This window comes from Mauremys mutica, chromosome 2 (genome assembly GCF_020497125.1).
Source record: "Mauremys mutica isolate MM-2020 ecotype Southern chromosome 2, ASM2049712v1, whole genome shotgun sequence".
Lineage (NCBI taxonomy): Eukaryota > Metazoa > Chordata > Testudines > Geoemydidae > Mauremys > Mauremys mutica.
Window position 1 is genome coordinate 63,458,762 of NC_059073.1, and position 18,057 is coordinate 63,476,818.

An 18,057-nucleotide genomic window follows, 5' to 3' on the forward strand; every position below is an offset into this window, starting at 1 on the left:
ATCCACTGACGGCAGATCAGGATGAGGCAGGAGGGCACCAGTTGGTCACCCAAAAATAGAGTATGGCTCAGTGAATCAGTGGCTCTTCTGTTTCCCTCTGGGCCTTTCAACTGATCCACCCAGACTCCAACATCCTCTGGGTTGAGGTGACTCAGCCCTCTGGTTAGAAGTTCCACCCCTACAGGATACCCAAAACCCAAACTAAAAATGAACACAAAGAAACAGACTCTTCCCTCCCTTCAGAGAAGTCCCAACAGGCACTGATCTTCCCTGGTTCATGCCCCAGCCAGCCTTCTCCCCCACAAGGAAAGCTCCAGGACTTTTCTCCCTCCCAGCCAAACAGCCCCTGACCTGGGTCTCCCTTGTTAGCTCCTCCCTCAAAGCATGAAGCTTGCTTCAGGTGTCACAGGACAGGGCTGACTGGGCCCCCCAGCACACCATTAGCCTTTCCTGGCTCATGCTGGATTTGTACATTGCATCACAAGAGAACACAAAAATTAGTGAACACTTCTGAAAATTTTTAACATAATTTATAGGAAGCCATTTACAGATGTAAAATCTGATATGCAAAACCAAAATCCAACAATTGGGTTTCACACTCTTGGTAACTTCATGATTATTCCTATCTCTGTTACACCCCACATTCTTCAGCTAACAATTTGATCAGATAAATACCGTTATTCAACTGTTTCAGAACAATAAGTGAGAGAGGAAGAACACAACAAAATGGAAATTGATTATACACAGTGGAAGAGAAGATTGCAACACTGTGGCATGCAGTATGCTTCATGGACAGTGAGATGTGTCAGTCCTCTTTCTTAGCATGATCAGCCTAGGTGGCCCATCAGAGAACCAGATTCTGATATCCCTTTCACTTTTCCAAAAGGAATGCAATATTCCAATAAATTATGCAACTGTTGAAACAGCAAAGTTTTCCAGAACAATTTGGCAAAGCATATAGTTCTGTTGGATTGTTTGAAACTAAAAAGGCGAACTCCAAAGTGTGTGCGCGCGGGGGGATTGGGGCACACAATTTTATGCTTTAATGCTCCTTTATTCAAATGCACACAAACTCCAATTCCTTTCTCACCTTCCCTGTCACCACCCCAAAAGTAAAAAAAAAAGATTTTTCAAAAAAACATTTAAAATATCAGGACTATCAGGTCCCCTGTTGTTAGAGGATCTTTTCACCATGAATATTATCAGACTGTAACCTGGGTGGCAGCTTTTCATGCTCCCCAGGAGTGGTAGGAAGTGGATGATCAGTTAGTCTAAGATGGAGAGAGGTACTATGCAGGTTACAATCTCATGTGATCTCTCCAAAAAGAAAGATTTTAGGTAAAGTGAGAAGTTGATGGGAGCTTATTTAAAATAAATTAAGCTTTAGGATATTATTGAACCCTTCACTACTTCTTTATGATGAAGCAAGAGTTTTTGCTTTGCAGGTCACTTTCACACACCAAGATAAGCAGGCATACATCATTTTATTTTAACTGAAAAAATTATTATGCTCTATAACTTTAATATTTAAGGATAGGTTACCTTACACATACACAAAACATTCTGTTTGTTTAGACCATCTGTGCCAGTTCTACTAGTGGTTCTCAAACTTTTTTTTTTTACTGGTGACCCATTTCATATAGCAAGCCTCTGAGTGCGACCCCCCCTTATAAATTAAAAACACATTTTTATATATTTAACACCATTATAGATGCTGGAGGAAAAGCAGGGTTTGGGCTGGAGGCTGACAGCTCACAACCCCCCCCCCCATGTAATAACCTCATAACCCCCTGAGGGGTCCCAGCCTCCAGTATGAGAACCCCTGTACTAGCCTATAAACAAAATTCACAGTGGTCAAGATTTTCAGAGAGTTATTCATCATTTTGGGTGCTTCAGTTTTTGGATGTTCATCCTGAGACACCTTAAGAGGGCCTGGGTTTTCAGAAAGTGCTGAGCTTCTACCGTCTGAAAAGTCAGGTTCCTGCAATGGTGTCTCCAGTTGAGCACAAAAAAAAAAAAGAGAAATCCCAGAATCATTACTCACTTTCGAAAATCTTGGCCAGTAACTTGTAACTAGAGCTCTGCCCTCCCTGAGCCTTAGCTTTTTCTCATTTTACATACAGAGCTCCTGTTGATGTCAGAGTTTCATGGAAAAAAAATCGAGGGTGCAATACACCACTAGGAAATGTAAACTACAGTACCAGGCCTGCAATTTGATCCATGTGGGCAGACTCATGCACCCACATACTGGCATGTCTAATTGAGCAATTAGTGTACAGAAGCAAAGGACAGTTAGCGCCCCAGCTTGCTGCACACTAAAAGTTCTCTAGTGTGCATTGACATACTGCAGTTAGTATGTCAATGTGCCTTAGGGAACTTTTACTGGGTGGTAGCAAGCGCCACATGGCCCGTACATGCACAGGACGCTACAGCGCTCTAGATTTACACCCCAGCTTGACATGCATTAACTGCTCATATAGACAAGACACACTAAAAAGGGCCAACTACACCTCTAGCCCGATATAACGCAACCCAATACAACACAAATACAGATATAATGTGGTAAAGCAGCGCTCCGGGGGGGAGGGAGAGGTCTGCACACTCGGGTGGATCAAAGCAAGTTTGATACAACGTAGTTTCTACCTTTAATTTTTGTGCATCATTTACATACCACAATGACAGATGGTTTAGGAAAAACCTGAAGGTATGGAATAGACTTCTTTTGATTACTGATGGGATTGTTCAATATTCTGAGGAAAAAAATCAGGGCTCAGAGTCAGCCAGTATGCATTGGTACATCTCTTTCATGTTGCCCTCTTATTCTCCAGAATCTAAGATTAATTTTTGTAAAAGTAAATCTCTAGCTGTTATAGTTGATGAGACAGCCTCAAAGACAAACTAAGTGTAATCGATACAATGATGTCTGCCTTTGTTCGCAAAATCTGAAAATGGGTGAATGGCCTCATTCATCTCATTAAGGGCTAACTCAGATGCCCAACGATAACAGTATTGACATTTAAAGGATTAGCTATTCCACTGCTTATCAAAGCATGTAAGAAAGGATAGTGAGAATTTTACTACAAGGATCTGCACAGTCTACTGAGTGATAGGTCATGTTGGTTCCACAAGTGAATGGGTTTGGAGGAGTACCCCCCACTTTGCCACACCCCCCCCCCCAAATCAAGGAGTCAAACCCAAGCAGTCTCACAGAGTCCAGTCAAGGCCCATCAAAGAGAAGCCAAGTGTGAGAAGCCCAGCAGGGCCCATGAATGTATTTGGACCACATTGAGGGGGAGCTGAAACTTATGCTCATTCTGGGATCCTCGTATTTTGAATAGCTGCCATATCTGGTATGAGCAGTGAGTGAGGCTTGTTTTGTAGGTGGAGCTTGGAAGAGTACCACCGCTCCCCACATCTGACTCCAAAACAATATTCATCTCAGAGGCTTAGATTGTTCCCCACTACATCTGCACAGAAAGGAACCCCCTGCATGTGGATTTCCCCTTCTGTGTGGAAGGGAGGCTTAGCCACTGCTGTAGTACTGTCTTGTCTCCACTCTTCCCCAACCTGGTGCAGAAGAGGTCTCCATGTGGGAGAAGAAGGAGATGTAGAGAGTCAGAGGGATGCAAATCCTTCTCCCTCTAACCCTGTGGTTACCTAAAAAAGGTGTAAGCAGAGTCAGGATGAGCTCTACCCTGACATCTGGTGGCGAATTATGGAGTGTGGGGAAAAGAACTTCAGGGGCTGATCTTGTTTTCATAGGCACACCCTCCCCGCCTAGCATAAGCCCACAGCAGCCCAAAATGGTCACTTTGGCAGCTGTGGGATCCCCAGTTTCTCTGTTATTGGGGTAGGAGGAATAAAGTGTTGTTACCCTGATTATGTGAATCAAGGACAATAAAACTGTTTTATGACAGAGGGTCTCACCATCACCTAAGTAGCACTCGCAAGACAAGGGACATGGGTTCCAAAACCCACTGAATTGAGAGAAAGTGAGAATAGGTATATGTACCTGATGGTATAGCCTCTTTTTAAGGGCCTGGAACACCAGTTGCACTGGTTTTTCTCCCCACTGTTGAATAGCAGAGCTAATTTTGTTCTATTAAAAATCTAGCTAGAGGCTGCTGACCTGAATTCATTTTGGGCCAATGGTGTACCAGCACTGGGGCTCCCCTACTGCAAGCTAAAAATCACTAAGGGTACGTTTATACTTACCGCGCGGGTCGACGCGGCGAGTTCGACTTCTCGGAGTTCGAACTATCGCGTCTGATCTAGACGCAATAGTTCGAACTCCGGAAGCGCCGCGGTCAACTCCGGTACTCCACCACGGCAGGAGGAGTTGGCGGAGTCGACCTTGGAGCCGCGGAGTTCGCTTCCGCGGCGTCTGGACGGGTAAGTCATTCGAACTAGGGTAGTTCGAATTCAGCTACGTTATTCACGTAGCTGAATTCGCGTACCCTAGTTCGACCCCGGGGCTGTGTGTAGCCCAGGGCTAAAAGAGCTAAAATTACTGAGCTGAGATTACTGAGTACTGTGTTAACTAGTGGGGGAGCCTGAAGATATATTGCTAAGCGCCTGGCAGAGTGGAGCAGTTTGCGAGACAGTTGGAGTGGCCCATGGAACAGCGAGCAGAGCGGAGCAAAGCAGTTTGCGGGGACGGCTGGAGCGGCTCACGGGACGGCTGGAGGAGCGGAGCGGCTGGTAGAGCGGAGCTGTTCATGGTGAAGGCTGCAGCAGAACTCCACGGAAAGGTGGGGCAGTCAGCCTTGGACCACGCAAGGTTCCCCTTAACACGCCCTGTGCCCCCCTCCATTTCCACCCAGGCTGGGGAGGGGGTAAAACTCTGCAGATAAACTTTTGAACTCTGGGGCGGCACTGACCAGGGACAGAGACTTTTGGGTTGTTGGACTTTGGGGTGATTGGACTTAAGACCCTGAGGGGAAAAGGACACTGCCAAAACTTACTTGGTGGGTGTTTTGCTCATGGTTTGTGTTATGAATCCTGTTTGTGGTGTTTCCCCAACATAATGCCGCATTGTTTCCCTCCTTTATTAAAAGGCTTTTGCTACACTCAGACTCTGTGCTTGTGAGAGGGGAAGTATTGCCTCTTAGAGGCACCCGGAGGGGAGGTAGTATGTAATTGTCCCAGGTCACTGGGTGGGGCTCGAGCCAGTTTTGCATTGCGTTATTGAAACGGAACCCCTGGATACTGAACCCAGCCCTTGTTGCTGCCCACTCAGAGGGGCAGAAGGGTTACAAAGGTAATACAGCCCCATATTTTAACTTGCTTAGTGTCTTTCAGAGGGAAGGTAATGAAAGCAAGGTAAGGGCCACTATTCACTTAAGGCTTTGAGGAAAGCTTTACTCACTCTCTCTCAATTGCCCTGAATTTAGTCATTCCCTACCTCCCAAATGTCTGTTGCTTTCACCAGGCACCAATATATATTCAGGATCATGTAGTGGAATCATAACACTGGGGTTGTCTACAGTTGCAAATCACACCCCAAAAACCTTCCAACCAGCCAACCTAAACATTGGACATATGGGAGAAGATCCAGTGAGGTACACAAATAGTAGGTCAAGCAACTTAAAGGGAGCAAGGGACATGGTCAGCTTGTTTGGGGGGAGGGAAGGAAATTTTACTCTCCCTGAAATGTACCTATCATTATTACAAAAACCACCTAAAATCACACTTACTGAAAGAAGTTAATGAGCAGAAAATTTCTCCACTTTTTCTGCTTGTTTACTCTATGCATTTGACAGCTCTTGGGCCCCAATCTTGTAATCAGATCCTTTTATAAAGATATTTTCAGCTTCTCCCTTGCTATCAGACTACACAGAGGAGAAGAAGGAACTGAAACTACCATACACAAACCTTGATCCTGCCATTGAATCCATGTGAGTGCAAGACTGCCTAGATGGATCTGATTACAAGATTGGGGCCAAAGTGCTGTCAAAAGCACACAGTAAGCAAAGAGGAATAGAAAATTTTTCTGCTCATTAACTTCTTTTGGTTACTGTAATTTTAGGTGTTTTTTTGTAAAAATAGCAGGTACATTTCAGAGAGAGTAGGCCCTTCCTGCCCCTGTTGCAAGCTGACAGTGTCCCTTGCTCCCATTAAGTTTCTTGTCCACCATCCTACTATTTAGAGATTGTTAAGGGATTTAACGATTCAGGACAAACTGTTTAAAAGAAAATAGATTTTTTTCCTGTTACTGAGTTTTGTTAAAGTTGACAATCCTTTTAAAATGAGTCTCTTTTTTAAGCATACTATATGAATCGTTTTAGGGATTGCAATTCAGTTCACTATTCTAAGACATAAGGGTTAGGTAAAACTGAGCCGGATAAACTTTTAGAAAGATTTCATGCCAACCTAGTACAGAAAGGTCTAACAGACTCCATATCACAGATAGCAGACTTTTATTTGGGAACCAATCACCTTATAGTATATTTAAGTCAATGGCAGAACACTCACTGGCTATAAGAATAGGATCAGGCCCCGAAGAGATTGTCAGGTTTACTAAAAAGTTATTAAAACTGAATGAATTTTAGAAGCATACTTTTACTTTTCAGTGTAGAGTTTACTTTTTGCATTCCTCTTTCACTTTATCAGCTTTCTCTCATGCAAAGTGGTGCAGCCTTTAGATTGCAAACACTTGCACAAGAATGTTACAAAAGTGCATGCACAGACTGCAAAATAATAAACAGAAGTGCAGGTAACAAAACAAAGCCTACCTTTCCTAAAGCTGTGCCCCTTTAAAAGACACAAACAGATTAATACCGGTAGTTCCAAAGAGACATGACACTGAAGAGTAAGAAGGGAAAGGTAAAGCCTTATGCTTACACTCTGGAAGAAAATTATCTTGTCCTGAGATTTTCTCCTCGTTATTCTCTCCCCTCACCCATCAAGTTATTTCTTTAATAATCAACATGGGCAGACACGCGAGGAACCTGAAAACAAGCTGATCTGACCAGTCACTACAACTCCTCTAAAGAATTCAAAGCCAGAAACAAATGTGCAGCGGAGCCCAGGGTACCGCCGCACGCTTTCTAATGCCGGTGATAGACCAGGATACGTACCGCGCGCCTGTACAGGGCGTTTCTACCGGGCAACTTCCTCGCAATAGTCCCTTTCGAGGATTAAATAATCGAGGCAGCGCTTTTTCCTTCCGGAACTCTGAGCAAGTTCCTAGCCCCCCGACGCGAGCGTTATATGCACCCGAGCAGCTCGGGCTTCCTGCGGAAGAGGGAAGCAGGGTTTTTCCTAAAGCCTACTTATTTCTAAGTACAAGCGAGCAGGGTGCAAGGCCCGCGTTCCCCCAGGTTAGCGCCGCACCGAGCAGAGCCCCAGCAGCCTAAGGTCCCCGCAGCTTCAGGTCTGCGGCCACGTGCGGCTGGATCACAAGCGCCCTGGCTGCCCCGACCCCCAGCCCAGCTCCTCCGCGGCCGCACCTACCTCAGAGCCCGGCGCCGGGCTGAGCGAGCCTCCGCCACTTTGCACTTTCTCTTCCTTTTTCCTGGAGCCCGCTGCCGGGGTTAAATGCTTCTTCCCTGACGTGTCAGCGGAGCTCCTCCCGGGGCCCCCGCCGGCCAGGGCTGCCCTCCCGGCCCCGCCCGGGGCTCGTGCCGCGGAGCGCTTACATGCCCCAGGGAGCGCTCGCAGGCGGCACCCGCCCACCGCCGCAGGCTGCCGGCCCCGCCCGCGGGCTCCGAACTGGTCGCCCCGAGGCGAAGGCGGGCACGTGAGCCACCACTGAGCCCTGCCTCAGCCCACACCCACTGCTGACCCCGGCTCCTGGAGCGGCTTCACCCACCGGCCGCTCACCCGCTCACCCCCCGCCGGGGAGGGTCATTTGAGGACGCTGAAATAAATGTGAGTTTCATGTGACACAGGGAGCGAGCAAGATAGCGGGGCGCCGCGGCCCCTAGCGGGCCTGGAGGCAACTGCAGGCTGCTGCGCCGGCAGGCGAGCCCGTGAAAGCGGTTCGCAGAACATTCCTCGCCTCCAGTGAGTTATGCCTCCTTGGTAAAGTCAGATGAACTCGCTTGGGGTCGGTTAGGCTGGTGCTTTCTTAACAGCAGGCTGCTTTGAAATTAGAAGGACAGCCGAGTGGGGGAATGTCCTTTATTGGGCCAGCTTCTAGTGAGAGAGAGACGAGCTTTCCAGCCATACCGATCTCTTCTTAGCTGGAAAGCTTCTCTCTCTCTCTCACTAGAAGCTGGTCCATTACAGGACATTCCCTCACCCATCTGGTCTCTCTAATATCCTGGGACCAACACTCTTCCAAGAATACCGCAAACCGCAACTGAAATGAAAAGTCCTTCCTACCTAAACCAGAGTGTGTGCAGGGAGAGCTCCAACTCCATAGCACGTGGGTCAAACCAGCAGGTACGAATGGATCACATTGACATCTCGTTCTCTACATAAATCTTCGGGTACTGGGTTTTCTATATATACACACACACACACAGAGAAAATTTAAGTCACTAAAATACGTGTGTTTGACATGAATCATTTGCAGCTTTGCACAAGTTTGCGGGTGGGAAACAATCCAGCAACAGATGAGAAATAGACTTTTATTAAAGAAAAGATGGGAGAAGCCACTTGTTTTGTGCCATTTTTAAGCTTATTACAATTAGTGTATGTTCTATGTCTTGTTGTACTTCTATGTTTAAGAACATTAAGGTTTTTATCCTCAGAAAACTGCAGCCACTTAATAAGATATACTACATTTATGTATCTTCCTACAACGTTTTAGAACTACCATCCTTTAACAGGAAAAACAAATCAGGCTATCTGAATTGTACTGGGTAAATGGACTAGATACTAGTGTAGTAGACAGTCCAAGAAGTGTGAATAAGAAGTTTCTATAGAGAGATTATATGTTGGCCAATATGGAGCAATTACACATCAAGGACATAGGCAAAGTCTGAGACCCAGTTGCAAATATATTAGAAATGACCATTTGAGTACCATGTATCTTCAACTCCTGATATCTGAACTCCTCCTAGACTATCTCTTTTCAATATATTTAAAAATAAGTAAAATGTAACTGAATGTGACTCATCAGTTTTGCACGTGCCAGCCTATGCAACCACATGTGGAATGGCTTCCATATGAGGAGAGATTAATAAGACTGGGACTTTTCAGCTTGGAAAAGAGAAAACTAAGGGTATGTCTACACTACCAGAGTAGTTCGATTCTACTTAAATCGAATTTGTGGAACCGATATTACAAAGTCGAACGTGTGTATCCACACTAAGGACAGTAATTCGACTTTGTGAGTCCACACTAACGGGGCAAGCGTCGACATTGGAAGCGGTGCACTGTGGGCAGCTATCCCACAGTTCCCGCAGTCCCCACTGCCCATTGGAATTCTGGGTCGAGCCCCCAATGCCTGCTGGGGGAAAAAATGTGTCAAGGGTGGTTTTGGGTAACTGTCCTCATTCAACCGTCACTCCCGCCCTCCCTCCCTGAAAGCGCCGGTGGGCAATCAGTTTGCGCACTTTTCTGGTGAGTGACAGCGTGGACACCACAGCACTGCGAGCATGGAGCCCGCTGCGATCATTGCTGCAGTTATGGCTGTTGTCAACTCCTCGCACCTTATCATCCACCTTTTTCACAGTCAGATGCTGAGAAATCGGGCGAGGAGGCTATGGCAGCGCAGTGAGGACATGAAGTGTCAGAGTGGCACAGACCTCTCACAAAGCAAGGGACCCCGCGCCGTGGACATCATGGTGGCAATGGGTCATGTTCATGCTGTGGAACGGTGATTCTGGGCCCGGGAAACAAGCACGGACTGGTGGGACCGCATAGTGCTGCAGGTCTGGGATGAATCACAGTGGCTGCGAAACTTTAGGATGCGTAAGGGAACTTTCCTTGAACTGTGTGAGTTGCTGTCCCCTGCCCTGAAGCGCAAGGACACCCGGATGCGAGCAGCCCTGACTGTGCAGAAGCAAGTGGCCATAGCCCTCTGGAAACTTGCAACGCCAGACAGCTACCAGTCAGTAGCGAACCACTTTGGCGTGGGCAAATCTACCGTGGGGGTTGCTGTGATGCAAGTAGCCAACGCAATCGTTGAGCAACTACTCTCAAAGGTAGTGACTCTGGGAAACGTTCAGGTCATCATAGATGGCTTCGCCGCGATGGGATTCCCAAACTGCGGTGGGGCTATAGATGGAACTCACATCCCTATCCTCCTGGGACCGGACCACCAGGCCAGCCAGTATATTAACCGAAAGGGCTACTTTTCAATGGTGCTGCAAGCACTGATGGACCATAGGGGACGTTTTACCAACATCAACGTTGGATGGCCGGGCAAGGTTCATGACGTGCGTCTTTTCAGGAACTCTGGTCTGTTTAGACGCCTGCAGGAAGGTATTTTCTTCCTGGACCACAAAATAACTGTTGGGGATGTGGAGATGCCTATAGTGATCCTCGGGGACCCTATAGTGATCCTCGGGGACCCAGCCTACCCGCTAATGCCCTGGCTCATGAAGCCCTATACAGGCGCCATGGACAGTGACAAAGAACTCTTCAACTACTGGCTGAGCAAGTGCAGAATGGTGGTGGAGTGTGCTTTTGGACGTCTCAAGGGGAGATGGAGAAGCTTACTGACTCACTCAGATCTCAGCGAAACCAATATCCCCATTGTTATTGCAGCTTGCTGTGTGCTCCACAATCTCTGTGAGAGCAAGGGGGAGACCTTTATGGCGGGATGGGAGGTTGAGGCAAGTAGCCTGGCTGCTGATTACACCCAGCCAGACAGCCATGCGATTAGAAGAGCCCAGCGGGAAGTGCTGTGCATCCGGGAGGCTTTGAAAGCTAGGTTCCTCAGTGAGCAGGGTAACCTGTGACTATTAAGTTTGTTTACAGAGAAGCTGAACCTGCCCCCGTTTCTTTACCCAGCTAATGTTGACTATCCTCTGCAGTTACATACCCCGTTCACCCCGTTCACCCCCTTCCAACGCACGCTTAAAAATAAAATACATGGAACTTTGTTAATTAACAACGTTTTCTTTATTACTGATTTCGCGGTAAAGGGTTGAAACTGGGACGCAGACTGTGGGTGGGTAGGGTGTGTAGTGATGTAAAGACCGCTTCTAAACTCGAGGAATGACAGGCTCCTGCTCCTAGAGCAGTCCGCAGTGGCGGATTGGTTGTTTCAACAGAGCCTGCCACCCCTCCTTTTCGGGACTCTGTGTGTGGGGGCTATGTGACTTTGTGGCGGGGGAGGACAGTTACAGATCCCCTGCTGCGTGGCTCTGTGATCCAGGATAAGGACCGCTGCATAAGATCTCTAACCGCCCTCCCCCGCCACAAAGTCACATAGCTCCCCCCTCCCCCCCCAGAACATGAAAACCACCTCCCAGACTGACCAGGGTGCCTAGTGACTGCACTGTGTGTATGACCTGCTGCTGAACCTGCCCCCGTGTCTGTACCCTGGTAAAGGTGACTGTCCTGTCCAATTACCAACCCCCTTCCCGCCCTTCAAACACAGTCTCCTCTAAAAGAACATGACGGAAACAGTAATTAACAGAAAAGTATTTTTTATTATCAACTAGACAATTAGGAGATGAAACTGGGACGGGGGCTTGGGTGAGGCGGGAAGGAAAGGACTTATCAAAGTTTTGGGAATGAGAGCCTTCTTGTACTTGAGCACTCTGCAGGGGTGGAGTGACAGTTTTCACGGCCCCTGCTGCCCCTCCTTCTTGGTACTTTGGGTGAGGGGGGTATGGGACTTTGTGGCAGGGGAGGGTGGTTAGAGATAGACTGCAGTGGGGCTCTGTCCTCCTGCCTCCGGTCCTGCAGAACATCCACAAGGCGCCGGAGCATGTCCGTTTGCTCCCTCATTAGTCCAAGCAGCGTTTGAGTCGCCTACTGGTCTTCCTGCCGCCACCTGTCCTCCCGTTCGCTGTGTGAGCGCTGGTACCGCGACATGTTCTCCCTCCACTGGGTCTGCTGGGCCGCCTCGGCTCGGGAGCAGCCCATAAGTTCTGAGAACATCTCGTCCCGTGTCCTTTTCTTTCACCACCTAATCTGTGCCAGCCTCTGTGAGGGGGATGTCGGGGTAGGTCGGGAGACAGTCGCAGCTGTGTGATGGGAAAAAGGGAGTGAATTCCTTACAAAGATACATTTTTGCGAACAATGAACATAGCCTAGTCTGTCTCTGTGAACAAGACCATGCACAGCACCTATCTCATGCGCACTCAGGACAAGTTCGAATTTTCGGCCTTCGCATTCAGTGCCTGGGGTCTTGCAGTGGAGATCAGACAAGCGGGGCAGGACAGCAGAATTCGTGTAGCAGGCAGACATGGTAAGCCGTAGACTTTTGGCTGCTTAAAACTTAATTTATAGCAGTGCCCTCCTTTCACGGTCAAAACAACGCTCCTACCGTTGGCCAGTTCCTGCTGCCAGCAATCCGGAAAGCATGAACTCTGCCCCTGTCCCGCCTCCACCGTGTGGCTGTAAACCGCCGGTTACAGTTATGTAAAGGAACAGGCAAGCAGTCCCAATACTAACATTCCCCTAATTCAAAGCAGGTCACCATGAGCGACATCACCCTGCTGAGGATCAGTGAGACAGATAAAGACCGCATGCTGCGTGAAAGCCAGCAAAAACCAGGGCCCTATGCCGCCATGCTCTGCGAGGCAATGATACCAGAGTACCTGAGGATAGCCTGGCGCGGAAAAGTGTGCTACCACGGAGGACGCAATAAGGCCACTCTCCCCAGGAACCTCATGCGGAGGCTTTTCGATTACTTCCAGGAGAGCTTCATGGAGATCTCCCAAGAGGATTTCTGTTCTATCCCCGTTCATATTGACCTTCTTTTCTATTGTTAATATTCCTGTTCTGTTCAAAATAAATGTTTACATGTTTAAAGAACTTACCGACTGATCCTTCCCTTGATTCAGGGTCCGGGTTAACGGCTGGGGAGGGTTGGTAGGGGATCTCCGTGAGGGTGATGAAGAGATCCTGGCTGTCAGGGAAATCAGCGTTGTAAGTGCTGTCGACTGCCTTGTCCTCCTCATCTCCTTCCTCATCTTCCCCGTCCGCGAACATCTCCGAGGAACTGGCCGTCAACACTATCCCATCCTCAGAGTCCACGGTCAGTGGTGGGGTAGTGGTGGCGGCCGCACTTAGAATGGCATGCAGTGCCTCGTAGAAGCGGCATGTCTGGGGCTGGGATCCGGAGCATCCGTTTGCCGCTTTGGTCTTCTGGTAGCCTTGTCTCAGCTCCTTGATTTTCACGCGGCACTGTGTTACATCCCGGCTGTATCCTCTCTCTGTCATGGCTTTGGAGATCTTCTCGTAGATCTTTGCATTCCGTTTTTTGGAGCGCAGCTCCGAAAGCACAGACTCATCGCCCCACACAGTGATCAGATCCAAGACTTCCCGATCAGTCCATGCTGGGGCCCTCTTTCTATTCTGAGGTTGCATGGACACCTCTGCTGGAGAGCTCTGCATCGTTGCCAGTGTGGCTGAGCTCACCACGATGTCCAAACAGGAAATGAGATTCAAACTGGCCAGACAGGAAAAGGAATTCAAATTTTCCCGGGGCTTTTCCTGTGTGGCTGGTCAGAGCATCCGAGCTCGGACTGCTGTCCAGAGTGTCAACAGAGTGGTGCACTGTGGGATAGCTCCTGGAGCTATTAGCGTCGAATTCCATCCACACCTACCCTAATTAGACATGGCCATGTCGAATTTAGCGCTACTCCCCTCATCGGGGAGGAGTACAGAAATCAAACTAAAGAGACCTGTATGTCGAACTAAATAGCTTCGTTGTGTGGACGGGTGCAGGGTTAATTCGATTTAACGCCTTAGTGATGTGCTATAGCCTTGACCTGAAAGTACTATGACGATGGGTAAGAGAGTACCTTATTCTCTATACACAGGAATTCTTGGCCTCTCTGCTAATAATACCAAGAAGGATGCCGAACATGGTATGACATATGTTCCTTTGGAACTGAACTGAAAGAACTGATTTGTTCCACATAGGGTACTAAAGAGTCATATAACAGTAATGACTTTTAGTCATTATCAGGCTGACTCAGTATAGAACTGGTGAAAGACCAAATCCCTGAAACTCCCATCCCTTCAGAAGGATTCTAATAGTATAAATCAAACATTTCCCCCCACAAGTTCACAATTCTGTACGTATATAATTTTATAAAAGAGAAATATAGTGTAACTATTAACATTTCCATGGAAAAAAATAGATGGATTCCCTTGAATAGATCAAGCTGTATAAGCTCTTTTGGATTATTGATAACTTGCCCTTTTGAAGGAAATATTTAGACAAAAATAACTACATGTAAGAACCAAAGGTCAATAATTAGAGCAAAGATTAAACAAGGACACGGTCATTAGTATTTTAATTAACTGTATGCAGACTTCATCAGAAATGGAAGCTTTTGAAGAGGTATAAAAGTACTACAACCATCTCTAACAAATGCTCTGCAACACTGTAGTGCAGTGCTTTGGATCATGACAATAGAACATATATATGAGAAAAGAGGACAGGCTGTCACAGAGTTGTAAGAAAGCTGTCAATCGGGAAGAGAAATGTTCAGTCCAACAACAAATATAAGTTAAAGCTTAAGTTGAAAATTCTAGAAATTAGCAGTAGACTAGATAAGGAAAAATGAGACCAAAATGACCTGCAGGTATAGGTCAGTGTCTGGGAACAGTGGTGACACAACGCAAGAGTGCTATGACTTTCAGTTGTAAGAAATTTGTTAAAGAAATCCTTACATCAAGATAAGAGTGAAAAGACAGTTTACAGGCAGTGCTTAATTTGTAATGAAAGAGGTGCCAGAGTTCAAGCAAATTTTTTACATTCATGACTGATGTAACAAGCCCAGAGGTGCTGGGGCTATGAACTGGTGAGCCTAGAGGTGCCGGGCCTCAGCCCTAGCACAAATTAAGCATTGTTTACAGGAAATAGTAAAGCATCAACTAGTGCCGTAGTGTAGATGCTTCCTACATCTATGGAAGGTTTTTTTCCCCCATAGATGTAGTTAATCCACCTCATAGAGAGATGGTAGCTAGGCAAACAAAATAATTCTTCTATCAACCTAGCTGCATCCACGTAGGCAGGGGGAGGGGGAGGTTAGGTCGACTGACTACAGCGCTCAGGACACAAAACTTCTTTCATCCCTTGACTGAGCTACATTGTTCATCTGATTTTTCGAGTGTAGACCAGGCCTCAGTCATCTCTAACTGCTCCCTTCACTTTTATATGACTCTTTAGTACCCTATGTGGAACAAATCAGTTCTTTCAGTTCAGTTCCAAAGGAACATATGTCATACCATGTTCGGCATCCTTCTTGGTATTATTAGCAGAGAGGCCAAGAATTCCTGTGTATAGAGAATAAGGTACTCTCTTACCCATAGTCATAGTACTTTCAGGTCAGGGCTATAGCACATCACTAAGGCAGTATCTTGCATTGCTACTGCTTCTTCTGTGCCTGTTCTGTGGATGAATAAACAATTTCAGACACCAAAGCTCCAGTTTAATTTACCAGCCGTAAATTCACTCCATTTCTTAAATTTACAGAGTATTAGGGATAGAGTTGGCAAACTGTGAACTGACTCAGCTGCCTGTAAAGAGATGTGTTATTGCCAGAACTTTCCTCCCACTTTAAAGACATATATAGGCAAAAGGAGTAAGACCAAAGGAGTGACAAGACAGAATGAGGAAATAAGAGGACACCAAAAAACTGCTTTTATCCATTTGTCAAGACATTACAAATCCCTTCTTCATGTGACATGAAATCACCTTATCAGGCTTTATGTGAAAAAAGAACAGACCATTTGAAGGAGATGGGCATTCTATAGGCCAAACTATAGATTGGTAGAAGGAATGCCCTGCCTGCAGCCACTGTTCTGGCCTGGGGCTAGAGTAACTGCCACAGCACCTCTGTACCTCTTCTGCAGAGTCTTGGGGCCACTGGATCCATGTTTGTTCCCAGTTGCAACCCTCTGCCCCAGCCTATATGCACTTGCATAGAGACCCCTATATAGCCACTCTGCCCATAGTTCTCCTGTGTAGCCCCAGTACAGGGCTTAAGTAGTATGGAGAACCTGAGCTAGCCCTTTATAGCATGGGTGATTTTCACCCAAGGTAAAAGCCATTTATTTATCAATTGCCAGTGCAGTCAGTATTATCTTTTCTTGCCCAGAAAGCACATAAAGAACAAGTTTTCTTGTTATTCTAAAATTCCCTGGCGAGGGACACAAGTACATGCAAGGTTTCTAGGTCTACCTCATCTATAATAAGCTCTACAACTTTGAGTCCTACAGTAATGTTTTTATAATCTTGAGGCTGACCAAACAAAGCAAATAAAACTGCCTGATTTCATCAGTCTTCCTTTATACTTACAGACACATTTAATTATTGCTATTTAAATATAAGTAGGTCAATGACTAAACACTTCACTTGCACCTGCCAGCAATGTGACTGCATAGGTCAGGCATGTGAAACAGTCTTTTGAGAGGGCCAAGTTCCATTTTTAATTATGGTCCATATGGATGGGTATACATCTAGGACCACTTACTATCCTCAAATCACAGCCAAACTCCCACCGATGTCAGTGGACAGGTTACACAAAGATTGAGGGGGAGGATAAAGCCTTTATGTAGTAACTAAACTTTTAGTTATTTACTCACTACCTTATTGTTGCATGAAGAATCACTCAGAAGCAAAATAAGCTCACATTTAGGATCACCATTATTTCTGCTCTGTCTCTCTCTCCTCCCCCCTTTCTCTACTTCTTCCTTTTGTATCTCTGACTGCACATTTTTTCCCTCTGTATCTCCTTCCCTGCAGCAATTCTCATCTGCTTGAAAGCCTCACTCTTCCCCTTCCCATGCAATTAAATTAATAGCAATGAAATAGTTCAGGGGCTGATATTTATGGTGGGAATTTTCAAAGGCATAAAGGGTACTTAGGTGCCCAGTTCCTTCCTGTTTTTTCATCACTAGAATTTAACCTTAACAACCCAATACAATTAAGGAAGAAGAGAGAGTTCACACACCTCACATAGTCTGAAACAGTGGCTGCCTGCACACTCAGGAAAACACCTCCACATCAGTTACACTCACTTTACATTTGGATGTGTATTTTCACAACCATGATGGCCAGAGACTTTCATTTACAAAAAGAGACCCAGCCTAGACTGGATTTACAGAATGTGAATATGCCATACAGGCCTGAAATACATGAAACAGGCAGAGCTAGCCCAGGTGTCTAACCACACTGGTATAAGTAGAGACAAATGGATTTGAGCAATCTCTGTTGCTACTAAATTACAGGCTGTAGCAACCCTATAATGAGGTAGTTAGTCTAGTGGCTATTTGCCCAAGGTAAAAGAAACCTGTAAAAGTTTAGACAATGGTTCAAAAGACTAAAGGATAGGATATATGCACATTAGGCCTTCTGCTACCAGTCTATTGCACACCCCCAACCATTGGAGAATCAAGTGCCTGCTGAAGAAGAGCTCTATATAAGCACAACATCATGTCTCTTTCACCAACAGAGGTTAGTCTAATAAAAGTTATTACCTCACCCATCTTGTCTCTCTGCTGTCAGTTAGGCATTAAAAGTCCTCCTCTATCTTCATTTAGCTTACTTGCTAAATTGTTGTCAGCCAATGTGGCCTCAGGTGATTGCTTCTCTTTAACACCAGCTGCGGCTGCAAAACCTTCTAGTCACACGTGGCAGGATTTTAACTGGTGATAGATGAGCCTCCTATATACATACAGGGCTGCAAAACTATTGATTTGACAACCCTTTCTTATCTATGGTTACCTGCAGGATTTAACCCATTTTTTCTAAAGGACTTCAGATTTGGAGGGACCTTCCCCTTGCTTCAGAGTCTCAATGAGTGGATGAGACGATGGTGTAGAGAGGAGGGGTTTACGTTCATTAGGAACTGGGGAAACTTCTGGGATGGGAGGAGCCTATAGAGATGGGCTCCACCTAAACCAAAGTGGCTGCTGGCACTAAACATTAAAAAGGTTGTAGAGCAGTTTTTAAACTAGGAGATGGGGGAA

General features: G+C 46.4%; 1 protein-coding gene across 2 annotated transcripts in view; it reads right to left on the bottom strand.

Moving 5' to 3' along the window:
• The window catches only part of LOC123363801 (serine/threonine-protein kinase Sgk3), an 86,594-nt gene extending 78,940 nt beyond the window's left edge, over nt 1-7,654 (bottom strand). The window contains exon 1 of one of the 2 annotated variants that reach the window (XM_045005204.1): nt 7,456-7,654. The gene's annotated coding sequence lies outside the window, so the exon portion shown is untranslated. The remainder of the gene's footprint in view (nt 1-7,455) is intronic. The other variant, XM_045005200.1, reaches the window with a different exon arrangement.
• Nucleotides 7,655-18,057: the final 10,403 nt, after the last annotated feature.